General features: G+C 36.3%; 1 long non-coding RNA gene across 1 annotated transcript in view; it reads left to right on the top strand.

Moving 5' to 3' along the window:
* The window catches only part of LOC125140903, a 33970-nt gene extending 17896 nt beyond the window's left edge, over positions 1–16074 (top strand). The window contains exons 2-3 of the long non-coding RNA XR_007140224.1: positions 15199–15347; positions 15946–16074. This is a non-coding gene — a long non-coding RNA (uncharacterized LOC125140903). The remainder of the gene's footprint in view (positions 1–15198; positions 15348–15945) is intronic.
* The last annotated feature ends 7016 nt before the right edge of the window (positions 16075–23090 follow it).

Raw genomic sequence — 23090 nt, forward strand, 5'->3', positions numbered from 1 at the left:
TAGTACTCAACCCTCACTGAATTTTCTTTCATGAGTATTAGCTACAGTTCGAAAGTGTGTTTATGTTTATCACTGCTCTCAGTGATTAGTGGAATTGACAGCTGTAAAGCTCATACAGGAGGCTATCTGTTCATTGTGTGGACGATATGACTGGCAGCATGACACTGTTTTTCTACCCTGTAGCACATTTTATAACATCTCCCTCTTCCTCGCTTCCTCTCTCTTCCTCTCTCTTCCTCTCTCTCTCTCTCTCTCTCTCTCTCTCTCTCTCTCTCTCTCTCTCTCTCTCTCTCTCTCTCTCTCTCTCTCTTTCTCTCTTTCTGCCTCTAAAACACACATACACACAGACACACACACACCTCTATGCGTTTTTTGTCTCTATGTGTTCTCTTAGCAACTTTAGGTTAAAGCATCTAGACAACTCAAATAGATGTCTGTATTTGTATGCATAAGTGTATAGACATGTTAATTTGTATTCAGCAGAAAATCTCTGTCCCTTTTAAACCTTAACCGTCCATTTGGCAATAAAAAGTGGGCAATAAATAAGTCCCACAGTCCCTTCTCTGTTAAGTTCAGAGTATATACAGTAAGCTCAAGAATTATTGGCATTTTTGATAGAGAACGATTTTCGAAGTTATATAAAAATGTAGTTATGGTTTATTAGCATAATGTCACATTGAAAAATATGTTCAATGGTTTAGATTAAACCATTTTTGTTGGTATTTAGTATACATGTTATCTCCATTTCAAATTTACATACATTTTAGAAGATATTAGATTTCTTGATGAAACATCCTCTTAGTTTGCAGATTTAGTTTCTGGCTGATGAGACTAGATTCTTCATTCATTCTGATTGCAGAGAAGCAGCCCCACAACATGACGCTCCCACCTCCATAGCTGTAGTGTTCTTTGGGTCATTTACCCAAACCCTGATTTCACTAAACATGACAAGGTGAATAATTCCCCAAGGGTTCTATTTTAGTTTTATCTTACCAGAATATTTTGTTCCAAATGATTTCTGTTTTTAACTGCTTTTTGGTGAGCTTTTTTTCAGTGGAGGAGTTTTGTATTCAGTGTTTTGTACAGTACTTGCTGCTTGTGATGAAGTTCATTGTTCTCAGTATGTACTTATTGATCTTGCAGCTTTTATGTCATCCTGCAACTTTTATTTGTGCTTGACTGCTTGTTCACTTTCACCTTCCTTATCATTAGTTTGAGAGAACATGCATGGTGCACATGTCCGGAGAACTCCATGAACTTTCATTTATACTCACAGGGGTGGGATATTTAAGGTCTTACCTATGACTTTGTGTTACTTATTAATGTTATTAATGTTCGTAGAGAATGTTGTAATCTAGGAAGCTACTGCACTTTCACTATAAACACACCAACACACGTATGCATAAATGTTATTTTTGTTCATAATTAGAAAGATAACTCTATTATGTTTTTAAATGCCAAGCGGATATATGCACAGCAAATATATTAGATACAATAGCAAAACAAACATCTTTATTTGTTATATTAATTGGCTAATTGGCAAGCTTTTTAGCACGTTGTGTAATATAATGTTGGCAGTGCTTTAGCAGTGCTCCTGCAGTGCTTTAACAGAAAGAATCACGACATATAAGGATACTCTCTTCTAGACTTATGGTAAGAAGACTGGGATCTTCATGTTAAAATCATAATGCTGTTATCATTAAGCCATTTTTGTTCAGATTTGGATGTATGTTTTGGTTTCTAGTTGTAATGTCTTGTGAGGGATCATTCATTTTAAAACAGTTCATTTTGTCTACAATTTACACTTTAAACAATAATATATCCATAATCATTTTACATCATATCAGTCTTTGTATTCACATGCATATATTCTTCTCTTTTTTCTTTACCTATGCATTTTGCACACAACTAAACAAAGCCTGCAGGCATGCAAGTAAAACACATTTATTTACTTATTATTCCTTCCTATTATTTCCTTCTTATTTTATTTTAGTTTTAAACTTTACTTGAAATACTTGCTTTCAAATAAATTACAAAATTTAAAATGAATACATCATGGAGTCCATGTCTTTGTATATTCCTAAAATTGTTTCAGGGCCTTTGTTCCTCTAGCATTCTTAACATTTGGATCTTGGCTTGAGCACTTCTTCTTTTTATGCCAAATCCATCTTGAGATTAGTTTGGCAAAAAAAGTGCGCTATCTTTGTCTCGTTTGACCAACAAGGCAAACTTCTCATGGTGTTTAGTGAACTTTAGATGTGTATATTTATGTTGAGATAAAAGATGTTTTTCTTAAGCAAACAGTTTAAAGAGTTTGTTGGCATGGTGCAGATGCCTAATTGTAGATTTGGAGACAGTGAACCCGAAATGCAACCATGAACGTTGGAGAAGGAATTTTTACCTCACTGTGAGTAGGATGTACTTACACATGCATCCATTTCCAGGCCTGATCATTACAGCTCTATTTATTTTAATCTACTTAACTAGCAATAAAAAGTAGATCCATTTTATACCTTCCTAAATATGTAGTATAATCATATATAACGTTTCTTGATATATTTGTTGCTGTGTGTGTGTGTGTGTGTGTGTGTGTGTGTGTGTGTGTGTGTGTGTGTGTGTGTGTGTGCGCGCGCGCGCGCGCGTGCATGCGTGTGTGTGTGTGTGTGTGAAATAAAACAAAGGTAAGATATTTCTCATAATACACTGGATGTTCATTTATTTCCTGAAGCTCATCATCCTTCTTATTCAGATCACAAGGCCTGACCCCATTAATTTAATTGCCATTAATATTTAATTTGATTATAGATATTATCAACCATACTTGCAAACTGTTTATGATGGCTCGAGTCTAAATTGGTTAATTAATTGAAAGAATGGTGTAGCCATTATACAAATAGGGACAAAATTAGACCAGAGTCATTTAATGTCACCTCGTCTCAGCAGGACAAATAATTACAAAAGCACCTCGGCTAATAATAAGGACTACTAGATATGGTAAGAGACAGAGACATGGTGAGTGAATAGTGTTTGTACCCTGAAGAGACATCAGCGTAAACAAGTGTGCTGTCTGTGACTAAAGAAATGTAGTTCAAAGGATAGTTTTTTGAGCCAAAGGTATCTCTGTACTGTATGCCACAGTAGCATTATCTAGAGATGCCTGGTTACATTTCTTTAGCCGGACAGCGTGGACATTCTTCACATGGCTCTCTTTGATGCTAGAGTCCTTTGGTACTGAGCTCCAGTGTCAGCAAAGAGTATGTCTATTCCTGTCTCATCCTGTGAAGAAGAGTTTAACAGACATGATAGGAGAACAGCAGGAAAAGGCTGGCTTTACTTTTAATGAGGGAAAAAATAGGTTTCTCGAATCAGATTCCCTCCATTTGGAGTGGAGAGGAAGAGCAGGAGAAGGAGGAGGCCTGTCCTAGACGATAGCAGCAGAAAAAAGACAAGGCTTCTTACTGTGGAAGAGAAAGTTGGAGCTCAGGTGAAGATGGAGCGGTAGGAAATAGCACAGACTTGATCATGCACTCAGAGACAAATGGAGCTCTTTTTATGTTGGTTCTGCATTATTTCTCAATTTCGGAGAATTCTCGTTTCATTCCTTGCATTCGGATCTTTTTTCCTTTACCATCCATCTCTAATCTCACTCTACTTGTTTTGCTCTACAACATGCTGTCACATATATATGACACTTATCCTCTGCTACAGCTATTGACATAGACTGCTATAATCAATAATTCATAGGTGAGTGAGTTATTTATTCTGGGTATTTGTGGTAAATTCTGTGAACGTGGAATTCTGGGAAACTGGCATAGCAAAATGAAAAGCTCTAAAAGTGGAAACATGCAAGACTACACTTAAACATGAACAGATAATAGATGAGGCAAATTCTGTAAACATGCTGTGCTTTGTTCATCATTCTCTGATTATCTGCAGGAAGACAAACAGCAGTATCTCATTCCATACCTGACTCTGTCCACTAAATGGTTTGACATCCACAGTAGGATAGATTGTCCATTTCAGACAATTATGATTTACAAAATACAGAGAGGTGCTTTCATTAGACTTCTGAGGAGCATAGCGGTAAATTACAGCCTATTTGAATCCAATCATTACTGCATCACACTGTCCTGTTTCTGGTCAGCTGTTCCTGGAATTAGTGTTTGATAAGAAACACAAGCTGAAAATTGAAGCAAAGAGAGACATGAATCAGCATATCATTATTCTCAACAAAGCACCACTAGGCTTTTAACATGAAATAATAGAACATGTGAATAATGCTTGAGTAGTCTGGCAAAATTTGGTTTCCTGTATTGCTTGAAGAATTAAAACCCTGGGCCCTGTCATTTCTCCTAATTTGTCAGAAACACCCCTTCTAATATAAATGATTAATGCCATTTAAGCCATTGTACATTGAAGTTCAGAGTTAAATGACATTCTGTATTTTGCACCTTCTTGGGTCATCTGCAGTCTTCTTCGCCTATGAGTATTAGGCTAGTTTCAGTAATGCACACGTCTCTGTTTCTACTCAGAATGTGCTTAACAGGACACTATTCAACAAACATGTTTATAATTATTTTATTTATATGTTGTATTGTGCTGTGTGTACATAACAAAAATAGCTGTGTTTAATAGGCTTACCGGTGCCTGCCGATAGTGTTTGGTGTTTTTCTTTCTTTCTTTCTTTCTTTCTTTCTTTCTTTCTTTCTTTCTTTCTTTCTTTCTTTCTTTCTTTCTTAAAACTGCACATTACCTTCAGATTTCAAATTGATAACTATTTTAAACCTTAAGACTGGTTTTGGGAAGCCAACAACAACCTTTACCTATGGAGTTAAAGTATGTTTTGAAAATGATGTATGAACGATGTATGAAACTCCCATATGATATCAAAAAGAGAAAGCGATTTTGAGCACAGTTGATGAATCCTCACACACTGTACACGAAACATTGATGAAGGTGTTATGAAAGTAAGCCAGAAAACTGAACCAGTGTCCACCTTCACCTGCAGGTAGTTATATAAACTCTATTATATTTAACTGGATTTTATTCCTTTAGAATTCAAATTGATCATACTTAACCAAAGTCAGATTCAAATAAAAGTTTTTTACAATAATATTTTTTAATAAATATAAACTGCACAGACAAATCCTGAGATACAAGTCGAAAAGAAAGGCTGAAAAACATCCACATCTTTGTGAACTCAGTCATTACCTACATTTTAGTGTAAATTTCCATGAGCGCAATTGCAATTTTCAATGTTCTACACTATTGTTATGTTAGTACTTATATGACTCTGCATATTACATTTAGTAAAATTATTAACAACTAAAAGTTTGACTATTTAATCACAGAACAAAAATTTTGGTTGTTCACGTGCTGTGCTTAAATGTACTTTTGAGTTATGAATAATTTGAGAAATAAACAATAAGCATCAGTGGAATTTGAATTTACATACATTGATAAGGAAGAGTCATTGTATTGTAATCAGGATGTAATTTCTTCCTGGTTCTCTGACTTTGCTATTATTCATTTGAGAAAACTCATAAAATGGGAAGTAAATGAAACAAAAATTGTAAGAAAGGGCGATTAGATCTTTAGGCCTTTGTTGGAAAAAATCTTAGTAGAAATAATTAAAATATTATTCCTTACTCACACTTGAAACAGCTAAAAGGAGCCCTGTGTTTTCTTGTTTCACTTATCACACTGCTCCTACTTTACCCAAGATCATTTAATCATGGTTATTTATAATGTGCTGTTTCACACTGTACATTAAAAAAGAAAAAAAAGGTTAGTTCTTTTGTTCTGTGTCTGAGCAGTCATTGTTATCTTTAACAGCTTTCTAATCTTTTTGGCCTTACACCTTCGTTAATATCCAAAAGTGTATCAAAGTTACAGTAAATTCCCCCACACTATTTTGGTTCATTTCTGATATGTCCTGGTTTTGACGTAATATGTGACATGCACTGTTAAGTTACTAACCAGATGTCTGTTGCCAAACATGTAGCCGTAATGTTCAAATGTAACGTTCTAACACGGCATTGTTACACGTTTAGCACAGCAAAGCAAGGCTAGCAAAACACTAAAACTCATGTCATAACCCAGAGTAGAAAGCAATGTTAAACCCGTTTGTAAATTACAGGTGTAAAATGTTCCCCTACCTGCGGTTAAAAGCAGGGTTTAGGATGATAATAACCTGGACTTTTTAAACACAGTGTAAAAATCCCCTTTTGTTTCATTCAATATAAGGCAGGCTGAAATAACGGATGCAGAACCATCTCGAAATTTGCCCTAAAAAAGATGAGAGAATAATATTTTGCGATAATATTAATCTCACAGTGCTTCTCTGTATAAACAGGCAATATTCAGCAGACTAGATTACAGAATCTCCTTTTTCCATCATTCTTTATATGAGCACTAGTCCCTGACCAATTCACTGCTGTCTCTGATAAAACAGCAGCTGTGTTTCCTAAAACACTCTTTGGGACACCCTAGCTACTGTATGTCAATTTATTTAGTACTATAATAATAGTAGGTACAAGCATAAAGTTGTTTTCTATTTAATGTTTTATATACACTGTTAAAAATACTGATCAGACAGCAAAAATAGCACATAAATAGTCAAAGATATTTATATATAATAGACAGGGGAGAAAAAAGAAAAAACTGAAACAGTGGGTTGAAATAACAAAGAAATTTTTTTGAATCTGGATAAGTCTAAATCTGACTGTTTAAGGCAGATAATCTAAAGGCAATCTGCTTGTTTAGAATCTGGCAGAGTCGAAGTACACACTAAAGCCAAAGTACACACTTAAACTGTGAGCAGCAGTCAGCCAAAAATGATTTAGGAGGCAAGTGTTGACTCTAAGACACCAGTTTCAACAGGATGGCAAGTCAGAAGAGATTTTAGTAGGCTAATAACCCTACAGCATGGCATGACATGCAGTGGCAGAAGGTCTTATCGAGTCACAGTCCAAATATGGATTAGTCCAGATTTTTGGTTCACAAATGCACCAGAATGTCAGTCGAAGATCTGGCAAGATGTAAGACTGCATGTCTTCAGGGTTGGAAAAGATTTCAGCCATGACGCAGAGGATCTGGAGAAAATCAATGGAATAATAAATGCTGAGAAATCGAAACAGAATTTATGTATGCTCTTTCTTTGTTTTATACTGTACAATATAAAAGCATCTTCTTTTGTGGGGGTTTTCATGAAAATAGGTCCAAAATCTACAGAAAGTAAAACACAACAGTAAATATTTATTTTCTCTAAAATAATTAGAAGTGACTTCACTGTGTTGTACAAATGTGTAGTAATATCCATAAGCATTTTGGTACCTTTTTACATCAGCATGGAGTTAGGAGGATCTTTCCCAATTTAAGAATATGCCTAAGATACTCAAGCTGAAGACAGGTTAAAAGATTTCTTCTTTTGAGGGTGATTTATATACACCTAAGTATATTTTTGGCAGGCCATGAAGGCTAATTTTATTCATCTTGCTTTGGGCACAGTGTCAGTTTAATAACATCTTAACAAGGGGCTCAGAGGACAAACCGATCTTCTCTAACAGCAAATATGCTGAGGACATAAAAAAAATTAATTAAGCATGGTGCATTTCAAGAGACTTCTCAGCTATTACATTTTTAATTGTTGCCACATGTTTACTCAGGTATGATATTAAACCTAATTAAACTAATTTCTTAAATCACATCCTTGGGTTACTATGTAATTTTGACATTCATTTATTTGATTTGATTTTGTTTGTTCTGGTTTGCAATACAATGAAAACTTTAATTAAAAAAAGCAGATTGCACAGCTGTCTCACTTGCTATACACATGAGAAGAGCTTCTTCATTTTTCTGCATAAACACACTCACATACTTAACACTAAGATTAGTATCAACTGTTAATTTTTATTCCTTGTGATTAGATGGATGTAGCCATGGGCATATATTCGGTATGAACACTGAAGTTTTGAAGTGAAGTGTAAATAAGTATGCTTCCTGATATTTTTTTAATTACATTTTTAAAAATAAATAAACAAATCTGGAGGAAAAAAAACAGCTTAGTTATATCTGCAGTATCATTGCATACTTTCCTATTGCTTATCTATTTTTATTTTCTGTAGAAGCTTCATGTCCCCTCACGTTATTCAGATACACGACAACAGAGTAATCTAACACAGCACTGCTTCATCTGTCATCAGAAGATGGCTTGACCTCGACGTCCAGTATGAACAACATTGTTTTTCGTAATAATGGGAACTATTAAAATAAACTTTATTTAAGCATAACACAAGGCTGTTTAATGCTAGCTTTCTGCATCAAAAATCATGGCTAAGTTGCAATGAATTGCAATAAACTAGCTAGTATGCATGTTGAGTGTTGATAGCTAGAGTTCATGAGATTATTTTACCTCCTTCTGTGTATGTTTTAAATTTTTATTGTCCCAAACAACCTGCAATGTGAAATGGTCTGCTGGATAATAGCACTTTTCTACATCTTCAGTCAGTCCACAGTAATCTAGCGCTTTGCTCCTAGGCAAAAGTCAGGCGTTTACTAACTTGTGCAATGGAGGTTTGCTTTTAGTATCTGATTTATGATGAAAAGCTTCCAGTTGATTCAGAGAACCGATAATGTTGCAAAACGAATTAGATCTACACATTTCTCAGTTGATCATGCTATAAATATTGGGGGGTTGTAATGGCTAATTTTGATTATTATGGGGGTTTCCTGCCTTCCCCCTGCCCCTCAGAAACTACATTCATAGCTAAGATTGAGTAAAAAAATAGAAAGCACAATACACTAGATGGAAACCTTTGGCTTTCACAATATTTTAATGTGTGTTGAAGAGGGATGAGTTAAACCCCTGAAGTGTTTGAAACTGGTTACTCTGCTTTGGCTGGATTTTGTCAGCTACGTAGTAGAAAAACAACTTTCTCTGGAGGCTTAGTTATAGCCGCATGCTGTGAGTCTCACAGAAACAGAATAAAATAAGAACTATACATGTTTGATGTTTTTCAGTGTTTGTGAGAAATATATGCAGTATATTAATTGGGCCTTAGCAATAAAACTGCTTATTAAGCTCCATGACTGCCATCTATATGAAGATATGGAGGCCATGTGAGCCATTAGAAGAGGAGTTGGACATTTTTTTTCACTGTGTATTCTTTATAATTTATATATTTATCTGTTTCACACAGTAATAAAAGTGCAAAAATTATGCTTTTTTTTTTTTGTTAAAGGAAAGCAGTGATTTATGGTAGGGATTGTTCACTTCACTTAGCGATATATATAAAGTTATGGCTGATGTATTAATCTGAAAATTGCCTGTAACTGTGGCATAGGTTTACCTGCACCATTTGTTGCTACTGTGTGTTTATCAAGATGCTTATGCAACAAATAAGGAAGCAATCATAGATCATTTAAGTTAATATTGTAATGTTAGCATTGAATTTTATCCAGTTACAATATCAACTAGATTTGTAAAGTTCGTCGCAACAAACTTTGATGTTGGCTTTGACGATGCAAGTATTGAAAGTATGCTTTTTGGAGGCGAGTGGACATAAGGGACAGTGTTACTTTTGGAAGCAAGAAGACAGAAAGCTAGGGTGCCAAAACATTTGGAGGTAAGTGGAGACGAGCATGTGATGTCATCTGAATACTCTTGAGGAAGTTCTTCACATTGGGCTGAGTGTTTTGATATGTTACATGTCCATGTTGTGCTAATTATTTTTTTCATGTGACATCACATGACGTGACCAGAATACATGTGAGACAGTTCTCCTCATTGTGCTGAGTGTTTTGATATGTCACAAGTCCATGTTGTGCCAATTATTAATTTTCACGTGACATCACATGACATCATGTGACATAATCAGGCTACCCGTGAGGGAGTTCCCCTCATTGTTCTGAGTGTTTTGATATGTCACATGTCCATGTTGTAAAAAGTTTTTGATTTGGCATATTTGGGGGCAGGACAACCGAAAGGCCAGTTGGTACACCAATTTCAGAGTTCAAAGTATCACCCTAAAGGAGCTGGTGTAGAGTTTGGTGTAGATAGTTTGAAAGCTTGCCGAGTTATAAACCTCCAAATTTCATAATGGGAGTCTATGGGAAAAACGGCCACTTTGAGACTCGGTACCGGAAGTACCGTTACTCGGATCGCTCAGATAAGTAAAAGCAACAAACTTCAGACCAGGGTCTCCAACATATCCGAATATCGGTGCATGTGGCTCGAAAGCCCTATGATTTATAACTGTTACTACACTATAACTTTGTTGTTAATCATTTAAAAATGATGTAAGATGGAATCCGGACTGTTTGCTACAAGAAAATTTTTTGCCATATAAAACTACATGGATATAACATTTTTGAAAACTAAACAAACCTGTAAATGTATATTTAAATGTCTTTCTTGTTGGAACATACAATAAACTAGAAAAAAAATAGAAAGGTATCCATACATTGATGTAACTGGTGCTTTATAAAATGTTGCTGAGAAAGGTAAATGCGTTGTCCTTGTAGTCTGACAGCACAGGAGACAGAGGAGAAGGAAAAGGTTGATACAGATAAATTCTGCCTAGGTTTAAGGTTAACAGCCTGTCACTGCCACATTCTTATCAGATCACCTGCGATCGATAGTAGCGTCAGCCTTAAACACAAATGCATTCATCTCCTTTCCTAGCAGCACTCAGATCTTTACACCGCAGGTTATCTGCTCGTGGCATGAGGGTGATGTATCATTTCATTTTTTGCTTGATAACATCAGCAGGCTTGATAATAGAAAATTGTAAAATGGTTATCTTGTGGTTTGGATTACAAGAAGACATAAAAACATAAGCCTATCTAAACATTTTGTGCACAAAATTGTTTAAAATGCATTGTTTACTTTTATATTCCTGATATACTATTCACATATAGTTTTTTCAATAATTTTTTTCTATCTATCTATCTATCTATCTATCTATCTATCTATCTATCTATCTATCTATCTATCTATCTATCTATCTATCTATCTATCTATCTATCTATCTATCTATCATTGCACACAGGATATCAATACTGTAGCTGTACACAATAGATAAATAAATGAAAGATATATGTACACGGTAACTAGAAAACTCAATTCATTTATAGATGCAATATAAACGCTGTTACTAAATGTCATTTTTCCTACCGTATTATTTTAGATTTCACTGATTTTATGCCACACAGGACACATTTCTAGTACATTTAATGACATCCTCTCTACTGTCTGGAAAAGGTCACCATCATGAAGGTTTCGGTCAGCTCAGCTCTTACCTTTCCATGGTGTGTGATCATCTGTCCATTCATTGATATACTGCAGATTAATGGAAAGGTTAAAGGAAAATAGCACAGAGGAAACTAAAGCATTTATAGTTGCTGCTGAAAATTGGCATTTGATGGCTATGTATTGTCTTCATGCTGCTCCTGAGCATCAATAACTTAGAATTAGATATAGTGTCAGGAAATGCTGCATAGATATAGTCTTTTCTTTTGCATTTTCTGGATATGGTGTCTTTTTTTGCATATGATATTAAAAAGTACTAAACAAATCATCCAACCTTTTATTGCTGCCTGGAGCATTTTAATATTACAATTCTCTCAGATAAAGTGAACGCCAAGAAGCTCTAGATAGTTTTTTTTTACCCTCATGTAGGAGTTTTATGTAAATCCACAGTTTTCTTACAGTTGGCTTGCAAAATAAGGTGTAATGAAAGCTACCAATAAAGTATTACTGTAATGTGTCCCTCTCCACCCCGCTAGAACCTTACGTAAGCAAACAAATTACAATCTCAGCAGTCATTGTCAAATATGAAAGAGTAATATTACTCTAAAGCAGCATTTAGTTGGATAAGGCAGCAGCTAATCTGTGTTTCTGGAGGGTAATTTTGCAAAGTGCAAACAGTCAAATGATATATAATGCTGTCACCTGAGCAAATGCAATGATGATTTGCCTCTTTTAAGCAATCAATAAAACAAATGACATGGTCCCCAAATACACATTTAGCTTTTATTATTTAGTGAAAGTTAATTGTAAAAATCTTTAGTTCTACTTACAATTAATACATAAATAAATAATTGAATTAACAAACAAACAAACAAAATGAATCAATAAATCAATAAATAGTACATTATCTTCTCTAAGTCTTCATTATTTAGTGAAAACTGAATTGTTAAAATGGAGGGATGAAAGGTGGTATAGAGTCTAAATCCAAGCTCTTTTCAGAATGACAGTAAATTAATTCTGTTTAATATTCTATATTCTATTTTATCATCTAGGATAAAACACGTAATGTGTGTACGCTAAAAAACTCAAATTAAATACTCATGCACATTTGTTGTCAAAATGTCGAATTCACTACAAAGCTGCCTGTTAGCAAAAGACACTTAGGTGTCCCTGAAGTGATAACAGCAGATGTTATAAGGAAAATGCTGGATCTAAAGGGAGCTGTAGAAGAAAGCATGAAGTATTGATATGTAAGTTAAACTGGGTTTGCAGTTAGGGTTGAAGGCTACATCTGTTTATTCCCATATCGATTCATTCACAACTCACACTGGTGGGTCACTTTGACAGAAAAGAAAAAAAAGAAAGTAAGGGAAGAAAAGACAGAGAGATTCCATTAACAGAAAACTCACATCACAAGCAGTGTCTATTGTGAATTGAATTTTTCATTTAGTGCTGAATAATGGATGCATATTGATTAGAGATGTCTGTCTTTAAGAGGCATGTCCTGAGAGTGCTGTTTAATATGACAGTTTCTGTGTTAAAAATTTTAAGGTCAAACAGTGATATGATTTTTGCCTCAGGATATTCCTTTGGTTAATTTTTTTCTGTGGTATAAGCAAAGTGTGTATCATCAAATAATTACACTGATGGGTGACTTTTATAGCATTAAGCTGAAATATAATTAATGTGTCAAATGTGGTTCAATTATAGACTGAATATTGCTGTCATTTAAAAAATCAAGGCAGCAGTTTTGTTTTGAGCCAGGGCTGTTCCCAAGTAAGTAATGTCAGCTCTATCTCATCTAATGACTGAGAGCTGTGAATGAAAATGTAATCATTTTCTCCTGGGGCAGCTTATTTTTAATAAAAGCCTCACCGTTAAAGAATACCTAATGCAGTATGTATTGACAATACAGCAAAAGGCAACTTTAATTATTCATAGCTTGTAGGGTTATCTATGTGAATTGTACCTCACAATAGCAAACAATTTGATTTGTTATAGTACTGAAGTAATGCCAGAACTTTCATCATTAACCAGAAAATTGGAAACGATTTAATGGCATTGTCTGAAATTTATGCTATTTGTTAAATGGGGTCAGACTTTAGGTTTAGGTGTGGATCCATTTGCTCGAGTTTATTTGCAAAAGCCAGATTTTCATAAATGGAATTGAAATCAACAGGTTAGAAACACTTTTCTGCAATTAGAGTTCATAGACAACAACATATAAAACAGACAGACAGACAGACAGACAGACAGACAGACAGACAGACAGACAGACAGATAGATAGATAGATAGATAGATAGATAGATAGATAGATAGATAGATAGATAGATAGACAGACAGACAGACAGACAGATAGACAGATAGACAGATAGATAGATAAATCACACCAGGAAAAAACAATCTCAGGTAGAAAAATATACACCCACAGAATGCAAGATCTAGGCTAAATGTTGGCTGCTTCTTAATTATATTTGCTTTGTAGAATGCACCAAATTCGGATGCTTGATGATCTGAAACATTAAAGTATGACAAACGTCAGGAAGGGGGCCAACACTTTTTCACACCACTGAATGTGTGTATGTGTGAATTCAATCCGGACTTATTAGACCACCATATTGGCCTTCAACAATTCACTCAGGTGTTGTTAAACAAGCATGGTTTAACCACAAGGAACAACAATTAATACCGTTTGCACTCAGCTATTCTGCTCCAGTTCTGTTGCCTTATGGGATAGTGCACCGTGGATTGTTTTCATACTGCAAAATCCCTTGAGAATTTGGTTTGGTGCATTCATGAAATGGTGTATTTGGTGTATTGAATTTTACCTAATGAATAGTAGGGATAATAGGTATAATCAGACTAAATTCAAGATCTGTGGCTGGGAGTTATACTGGCTTGAGCTGGTGTGACACTATTTTGATCCATCTATACATCTCAGCATTTCCTTGTATTAACTTTGTGTACCTTTGAAATTAACATAGATTTTGTTTCATCTTAAGAGGCAGTATAGTTCTGTAGTATGGTTGTTAGACAGAGGATTACTGTAAACTGCTACTGTACTTTGGCCCTAGTCTTAAAAAATATGTCGTAGATGTGGGATGTATTGTCTATAGTGGGCAGTGGGGGAAAGCATGTGTTTGTGTGTTACTGTGTTAGACTACAGACTGGGCCATTGTTTGTTGGGGTATATATGTGATATAAATATATGAATAGATTTGTGAACTGAAAACCTAGTGCAAAGTATCTCCACAGACGCAATGAGTATAACTTCAGTTGTCTGAAATCTAGAAAAATTGGTCCTGTGAGGGCTTTTTATTGGAATAGAAATCACCACATAACCCTTTAACTAAGACAAAATGTCTGTGCTGATTAAGAAGAATAGAGCTCCTTCTATCTCAAGAAACATTACAAGGACACTTACATTTATGAAGTATAGAATAATGATGCTGTTTCTCTTAAATACCACAATGAGGAAACTAGTTTCTAGAAGGCTGAAGTGGAGAGTTGAAAAGAAGAAGCCTATCAAATGTGTAATTTACTTACTGTAAGAACCTATACTGTATATGCTGTATTGTATGAGGTTTGTGAGCAATGTTTATATTTCTGTTTTTTTCCAGAAGAGGGTAATGTGGATTATTCTGCAGAGTGTTAACAACTAGATTAGTGACAGTATGTTTAACATATGCTTCAGCTGATGCTTTGAGCTGAAGACAGGTGTTAGAGGGAATATGGGGAAGACTAAAAAACAGGGTTTTAACCTTGTCAGGTGATGCAGACAGCAGGCTATTCTCAGAACATTTTCCAAACACACAATTATAGAAACGCCTACACATACACAATTGGTGAGTGTCAGCATGAACATCCAGAAGTGGAATTCAACCAGACTGAGAACAAAAACCTCTTGCTGTGAACTGAGAAATATATGATGCTCCATGCTGTTCAGGTTTGGTGCCAGCACATGAAGGATTAGCAGTAATATCCCAGCTTTTAAACGGATGAGAGAAGTGCAGACGTTTTGAAGAAAGCCTCAATGTACATGGGAGTCCAAACAGAAAACTGACATCACTGACACAATGCAGCTCAAAAACAGAGGTAATATTCCCAGTACCCAGATTCATCTCAATAAATTCTTCACTCTGGTTAATGGAAAAAAAATTAAATGAAATGAAAACAAAAGTAAAAAGTTAAAGATGTCTGCTTCACACACTGATTTCAGTTTCTGTTGGAAAAATAAGTGCCCCTTTCATCAAGAACCATGGGAAAATGTCTACTGACAGCTTTAATTCTAATAATTCTAATGTAGTGAACATGACAATTATGATGATAAATATTACAACGATGCAAACTAGCTCAACACTATTAGTCAAGAGTCAAAGTCCTTACTTAGATAAACATGAAGTGTACATAAGAAACACAGTAGATAACAGTGGCAGATATCAAACCATATTTCTGATGTAGTTTAGATTTGGTAGGATTTGGTAAGAATTTATTATAGATTTGGTAGGATATATTGTATTAAGCTATAAAATCTCCGTGATTTTAACAGTAACTGCTGAAATAAATTGATGGTTAAAAGAGCAGTGCTTCTGCAAGACAACTATCCCTTATTCAATCATCTCTCTGTTTTTGCAAACTTCTTTTTCTTGCAGTTTATTTCTATTTATATTTACTGTGTGTTTCTTCTGAGCAGGAGCCCTCTCTCTCTCAGCAGTAGAAGTGTTGCTACATCAGAGGATGCCTGGATGCCAAAAATTACAAGCAAAGGAGAAGAAATTTTCTGTGTAAAATAAAGGGAAACACAACAGATAGATGACTTCACAGCAGAAACTGCTTTAAAGCAACAATGTTCTACACTACATCACAGCAGGCAACATGCAACTTTACAGCTGCGAAAAAGAAAAATACATTAAGGTCTTGCAGCTAACCTTGGATTGGAAAACTTCCATCCCTGGGGTGCTGCTAGCCTTTTGGCAAAAGTCAATACCTGTACATCACAATCATGCTAGAGGTACTGGTGTGCAATTGCTTCCTTGTGCAATTGTTTACTTTTTGTCTAACATTTGCTATAACATGCTGCCATGTCTATTGGGAAAGTGAGAATATAATAAATTTGAGTTTCTTAAGCTGTACCTTGTGCCTTTGCTTGTCATCAATCAAGTCAGTCTCACATTTATTTTGGCTTACCAGGGGACATGACTGGGCAATTCTATACAAATTGACAAAAACACAACAAGGTTAAGTGCAAAATGATGCCCAGATCAGTTTGGACAATTAGATCTCAGGATGGCAGGAAGGCACAGTTTAATGTGGGTACTATTACCGCTTTACAGCTCCAGGGTCTCTGGTTCAACCCTACACTTGGGTTACTGTCTCTGTGGATTTTCTGGAGTTCTGTGCACATTCCTCCCTGTTAATCTGGGTTTCTTCCAGGTCCTCAGATTTCCTCCCACGTTATAAAAACAACCACTAGATGTAAAGGATTGTGTGAGAATGTGTTTGTGTGTGTATGGTCCCCTGAAAAAGGATTTAGTGTCCAATTCAGCATGTGTCCACATTTCATGCCTGTTCCCATCATAGGCTCTGGATCCCAATATATGAATCACCATGATCCTAAAACAGGATAAAGCAGTTACTGAAAATGGATGGATAAATAGATAATTGAATAAGATAGTAGTCTTTCCAAAAAAAAAAAAAAAAAAAAAAAAAAAAAAAAAAAAAATATCCAAAACATGGTCACAAGGTAAGGCACAGTCAAAAATACCAAAGCTCAGAAGTTGTATCAAAACCTAGGCTAAGCAGACAGACAATGAAAGTCCATCTGTCCATAAAGCACAGCTCAAAACAGCAAAGCTTTGAACAGAAGTCAAAGTCTATGTGCATTTTATTTCATTTAAACAGGAAATGATCAAGACATGTACAGACATGTGCCCTCTAGCGGTCTGGAAGAGGAGGATCAGTGCTAGTAACTGTTCTCAAGAAACCTACTATAGCTTCTAGTTGTTTGTATGCAATTATATGCGATAACAGAAATTACATTTTAGAATTAGTTAGTAATTACACAGTATTAGTTCATTTTTCATTTTTTTTTACAGCAACAGATGACCGCACATTCATTATTTTTCACAGACAACCAAGTTGTCGTGATGAGTTAAAGGTGAATGAGGATCCAAATGCAGTAAAGAGATTTAATGACCAAAACAAGGAAACAGGTACACAGACAGGCAGGCAAAATGAGACCATGGAACATGGAAGTGAACAGACAACATACTACACCAAATAACGACTAACACCAGGGAAGTGGACAAACAGTAGATATAATGAACAAGAACCAATCACAGGCCGGCCGCCCGAACCGACCTCATCGGGGTATCCGCCTTTTTGGAGACCAGCCGGTTCGCACGGGCCTCAGCCGAGCTTGCTGGTATAGTTGCCATGTGTACCGGTTCGGTCACAGGTGTGCACGGGATTGGGCTGGACGGAGGTACAGTAGGGCATTCGGCGTCCGTGGCTGGTTCGGCTCTGTAGCCCACGGACCCCGATGCTTGCTGCCCCCCCAAAAAATATTTAAGGCCGGCTTCTGTCTCTCCACTGCCCATGGTTACCGAGGACCCGCCCAGGAGCAACACCAAGTTGACGAGATCCGACAACGATCCTATCTCTCGGCTAGTCGGCATTAAGTAGCGCAGGTTGTTCAGTCCATACCTAAAGATGTCCTTTAGAGCCTTCTCTCCAAAGTTGACCTGGTTACACAGGTCCACGAATACCTCGGCATATTCCTCGACTGGGGAATCCTCCGGTCATAGGCAAAGCAAGATTTCTGCTGGATCCATTTGTGGTTAGTCGTTCTGTCGTGAGGAGTCAAAGGTGAATGAGGATCCAAATGCAGTAAAGAGATATAATGACCAAAACAAGGAAACAGGTACACAGACAGGCAGGCAAAACAAGACCGAACACAGAGCTGACAGGAAACAGGAACAGAGACATAAACAGACAACATACTACACCAAATAACAACTAACACCAGGGAAGTGGACAAACAGAGTAGATATAGTGAACAAGAACCAATCACAAGGTGGAGACAATCAAAGACTAGGACAAACCACCTGGGGAAGAGATTGAGTGCAATTAATATCCATGGTAACCAATAGGTGGGCAGGGCCAACAATTAACAGGAGGGAATGACAGCATACAGAAACAAAGGAAAACACAGACAGACTCATTACACAAGTATGTTATCTTAAAATTATCCTTAGAATGTCTTTAATTCACTCATGCTCATGAATCACTGAATTTGTGAAACAATTTGTTTCTGTTGCTGCAGCAGATGGTGGTTTCAGAATAGCTTTGACAGCTAACACAACAGTTCAGTGTGTCACTACCTCAGCTTCAGTTACATCCTCCAGACACCATCACTGTCTGCTTATATTTATTCCTAGTTTGTCCTTTATGACTTGCCTTGTTATTTGCTGCTATGTTGCTTGTAAAGATATGTCTTTTTATATTATTCACATTTTCTTCCAACTCTTTTATTACAGTATTTGATTAAATATTATTATTGTATTTGTTAATGTATAATTGCTTTTGCCAGCTCTTATTTTTTGATGTATGTATGCATAATCCACAAATCACAGTCAGGTGTATTTTAAAATAGATTTACTTAAAATGTAAAATGTACATTACTGATTAATCATTCATCAGCCTTTTTTTCCAGCAAAAAGATAAATTAATTGAACAATAATTTTCAGTATTAACTCTCAGCTTTTCTGATGTAATATTCTACATCACTACTACATTAATGTAGTCAATGTTAGTGATTTAAGCACTTATGTACGTCGCTCTGGATAAGGGCATCTGCCAAATGCTGTAAATGTAAACTACTGCTACTAAAAGCTATAATTGATTTAATTGAACTTAGCTAATGGTAGGTAATTTCTTTCATGTGATTTTTGGCGGAAATCTCCAGGATGATGATAGCCTTTCTCAAAGATATAAAAATAATAAATATTAAGGTTGCAATGCTTTGATATGTGTTGATTATTCATAGAATTATTGATTTTTGATTATACTTCAGATTGCTGTATGTTGTCTAGTGAAGGCTGACAGTTTGTAGTAGTGTATGTTTTTCTGCAGTGACTTAAAATACTGTACCTGACAAAGTGATGGAAAGTCTAAAGTGTGGAGAAAGAAAGGATTTGTTCATGATCCATGACATACAAGCTCATCAGTCAAGCACAGTGGTAGTTTGATGGCTTGCATGGTTGCTTCTGGAACTAGATCACTTATATTTATTGATGCTTGAACTACTGATAGTAGCAGCAGAACGGCTTCAGAAGAGCATGTTAGATTGGTTAACCCAGTTGAGCAACATTTTGTCTCTTGAAGATGGGAGTGAAGGGATGAAAAAAAAAAAATTTTAAATAAAAAAACACGAGCTGTGGTACAAGCCTGGAAAAGCATCACATAAGAAGAATGAAACAGTTTGATGATGTCAGTGGGTCTCCAGCTAGATGTAGTTACTGCAAGCAAGGGATAAGCATCCAAATACTAAGTGTTATTTACTTTCATTTACTTTATTAATATAGTTTTCTTTCTTTATGCATCTGTGTGTGTGTGTGTGTGTGTGTGTGTGTGTGTGTGTGTGTGTGTGTGTGTGTGTGTGTGTGTGTGTGTGTGTGTGTGTGTGAGAGAGAGAGAGAGAGAGAGAGAGAGAGAGAGAGAGAGAGAGAGAGAAATATAAAGAAAATAGATAGAAACTTTACAGTGACCTGTTATTGCATTCATTATTTCTAGTGCTGTTGTGTAGCACCATGTGTTATATATATCCTTATAGATTAATGTTAGTTAATTTCTTTATTCCTGTCTTGACTAAGAGTCAGAGAAAGCTATTAAACTTTGCACTTAGCTTCAAAATATCTTATTGGCTTTGTCCTTGGTTATATAATCAATGCTCTTTTTTTATCCTGCTTCCTGTGAACTTCCTCTCACTCTCCAAAGGCATGTCTGTATTCCCTTTAGCTCTCTAATAGCCTCTGCATTACTGCCTACTGAAACCTCCACACGTCCTGGCCTGTTTGCCATGGGTTCCCGAACCACTGCCATTACACAAAGACATTTTCAATAACAACTTAGAAGTGCTCTCTTTTTACTGAAGTTCACACCACACCAGTGGTCAATACACAGTTTCCTGAGTCCTTATATACATCAAAGAGCAACAGAGGTTTCTTTGATGTCTGGTTAGAGGTAAAGGTAAAGTATAATAAAGCCATTTCTTTCCTTCTCTCTTCCTCTGCCTGAGGGCTAGAGACAAGGATGACAGTTCAACCCATATTGTGTTCCAATTACAGTAAGCCGTCGTGTCTCACACACTGAAGAGTCCTACTTTTCATCAGGTTCAGGCAAGTAAGTGACACAGCAGTATGACCAAAAATTGCACATAAAGTATGTATATGCACAGAAATGTATCTGCATTGAAATGTTCTCTCCTCATTTGCATGTTAAAGGATACCATCCGATGTGGCTATTGTGTCTTTGTTTCTGTTGACATGTTCGACAGAGAGGTGACTTTGGTCAAGCATGAAAGAGACAGCTTGAAGATGAACCCTTATTTTGCTCAGTTACATCAGTGTTTCATCATACTTACATGATTCTGTTTCTGAAAATTGTCAATGTCACCTTTGTGTGCTAATTAATCGTGCAAGTCCTTTTACTGATACAGTATATTGTGCCTCATTTAGTGTTTGTGGTGCAGCAGGTGGCAGGACTTTGTAGATATAGTTTACACACTATTCATAGCATTAATGTGTGTATTAAACATGTGTAGCAAATTAAAATGTTTGTTTTGTGATGCTAACAACCTGAATATGTAGTATGATTTTCCTAGACATGAATTTCAAATTTGTCCACTCCTGTCATTAAAAAAATTAAACAAATATTGAAGCCTAGATTTCTAAGAGACTTTTTTTGTGGAGAATCAGATCTTTGATGCTGGCATTAAAACAAAACAAAGGATGGTGTTCATTAAAAATGAGTAATGTGAAAGCTGTCATGCAGAGCAGGACGTCCACTGCAGCACTGAACTGGAGACTACCTGTAGGAGCGGTGTTGAACCTGTAGTTCAGCTGGACTGTAATTGTGTGGCGATTCCCATGAATGTGTACACAACTTATTCTTATGTATGCACTTGTTCAGGAAGAAAAGTAACTTGTGCATGTGTTTCAGCCGATGATATGGCAGGGACACAGAAGAGGTGAGATGCCTTACTGCACATAACTGAGTTGTGTTGTGTTCTCCATATGTTTTAATGTAAGATGATCACAGATGCAACAGGGTTTGATAGAACCAGGTGTGTCTAAAACCAAACCAGTGCTGCAGTGGGGCACCGGGAACCATCACACTTGGATTCGGACCACAGCACACCACCTAAATGTCAGTCAATGTCTTTTTTTTATTACAGACTAGATTATCTCCTCTCAACTTGTGAACTGAAGACAGCTACAACTGAGCCTGTTATTGACAGCATAAAGATTACTTTTGATGTGTATATGCAAATGCTGTGTCTGTGTAGATGCACAATGGGATTGACACACATGAATCCAGGTTTCAGCAATGGGGTGTAATTGCTCTGCTTATCCCAGTATGTGCACACACCTTTGATTTATCAGGAGGTTTTGTGTGCCGTGATCTGCTGGCTCCCTTTCCCTCAAATATTTCTGCAAGGACTATCTGACCTTCATGAAAATTACTATACACTGAAACAAACACAGACACACACACACACACACACACACACACACACACACACACACACACACACACACACACACACACACACACACACACACTCCTTTCTCTCTGTCTCACACAAATGCACACTCAGTGTAGGGAAATAATGAGCTTGTGCTCTGAGAGAGCCTCCTCTGGCACACTGAAGGCTGAGACACCTTACCATATACCTAATTACTGCTGTACTCAACTCAATTCACCTCTTTAAAGCAAAACTAGTAATGGGCTATTAGAGCTAACAAAAGGACACAGCAACAGGACTGAGATTATAATGGTACAACGTTCCAGGCAGTTGCCATCATCAACATTGCAGAAATAGCAAAAGCCTATTTAATATGCAGCCTCTATTTAACCAAAAATGTGGTGCAGAAAACATCTAATTCAAAATGACAGCTGCTCCAGTTTTTTTTATTTTTTTTAACCGTTTACTAAAAATTGCAACATAAATGAATTGAGAAACTCATTGCTGTATACTTCATTATTGCATCCTGCAAATCTGTTCTCTCATGCATGCGGATTATGAGATCTTCATTAGCACATACCTGCACGTGCTATTTCATGTAGGATGTTAATAGTCATATATGAATTTACTACTTTCGTTTCATGATGAGACAGCATATCACACATAGTGCAGTGCTGTGAGGCTGTGAATACTTCAACAAGCAGCAGCAGCTTATTTCATGCCTATGAAAACTCACACAGCACATCATCACATTAAAATTCACACATCACATAACTTTAACGTCAAAGGTCTACCATCCCTTTTTTTGCTGCCTGAGGCTTCCCTTGGCATCTCCACATAAGTGAGCATGGAGATGCAGTTTCCTGAATAATCTCATCATATTAGTAACACCTCTAACACTCTGACTTGTGGATTGTGAGGCTATACATCACATGCCAAGAACAGGCAGTAGAAGAGACATTTGCAATTTTACACTTATTGCTTTGTTATTCAATTAATTACAGCTGGTGCGGTTGTGTAGGACCATGTATCTGTATATAGCCTAATATACAGCAAGAGGAAAAAGTTTACACTTTCTTCTGTAAAAAAGT

The sequence above is a fragment of the Tachysurus fulvidraco genome, chromosome 3 (assembly GCF_022655615.1).
Source record: "Tachysurus fulvidraco isolate hzauxx_2018 chromosome 3, HZAU_PFXX_2.0, whole genome shotgun sequence".
Lineage (NCBI taxonomy): Eukaryota > Metazoa > Chordata > Actinopteri > Siluriformes > Bagridae > Tachysurus > Tachysurus fulvidraco.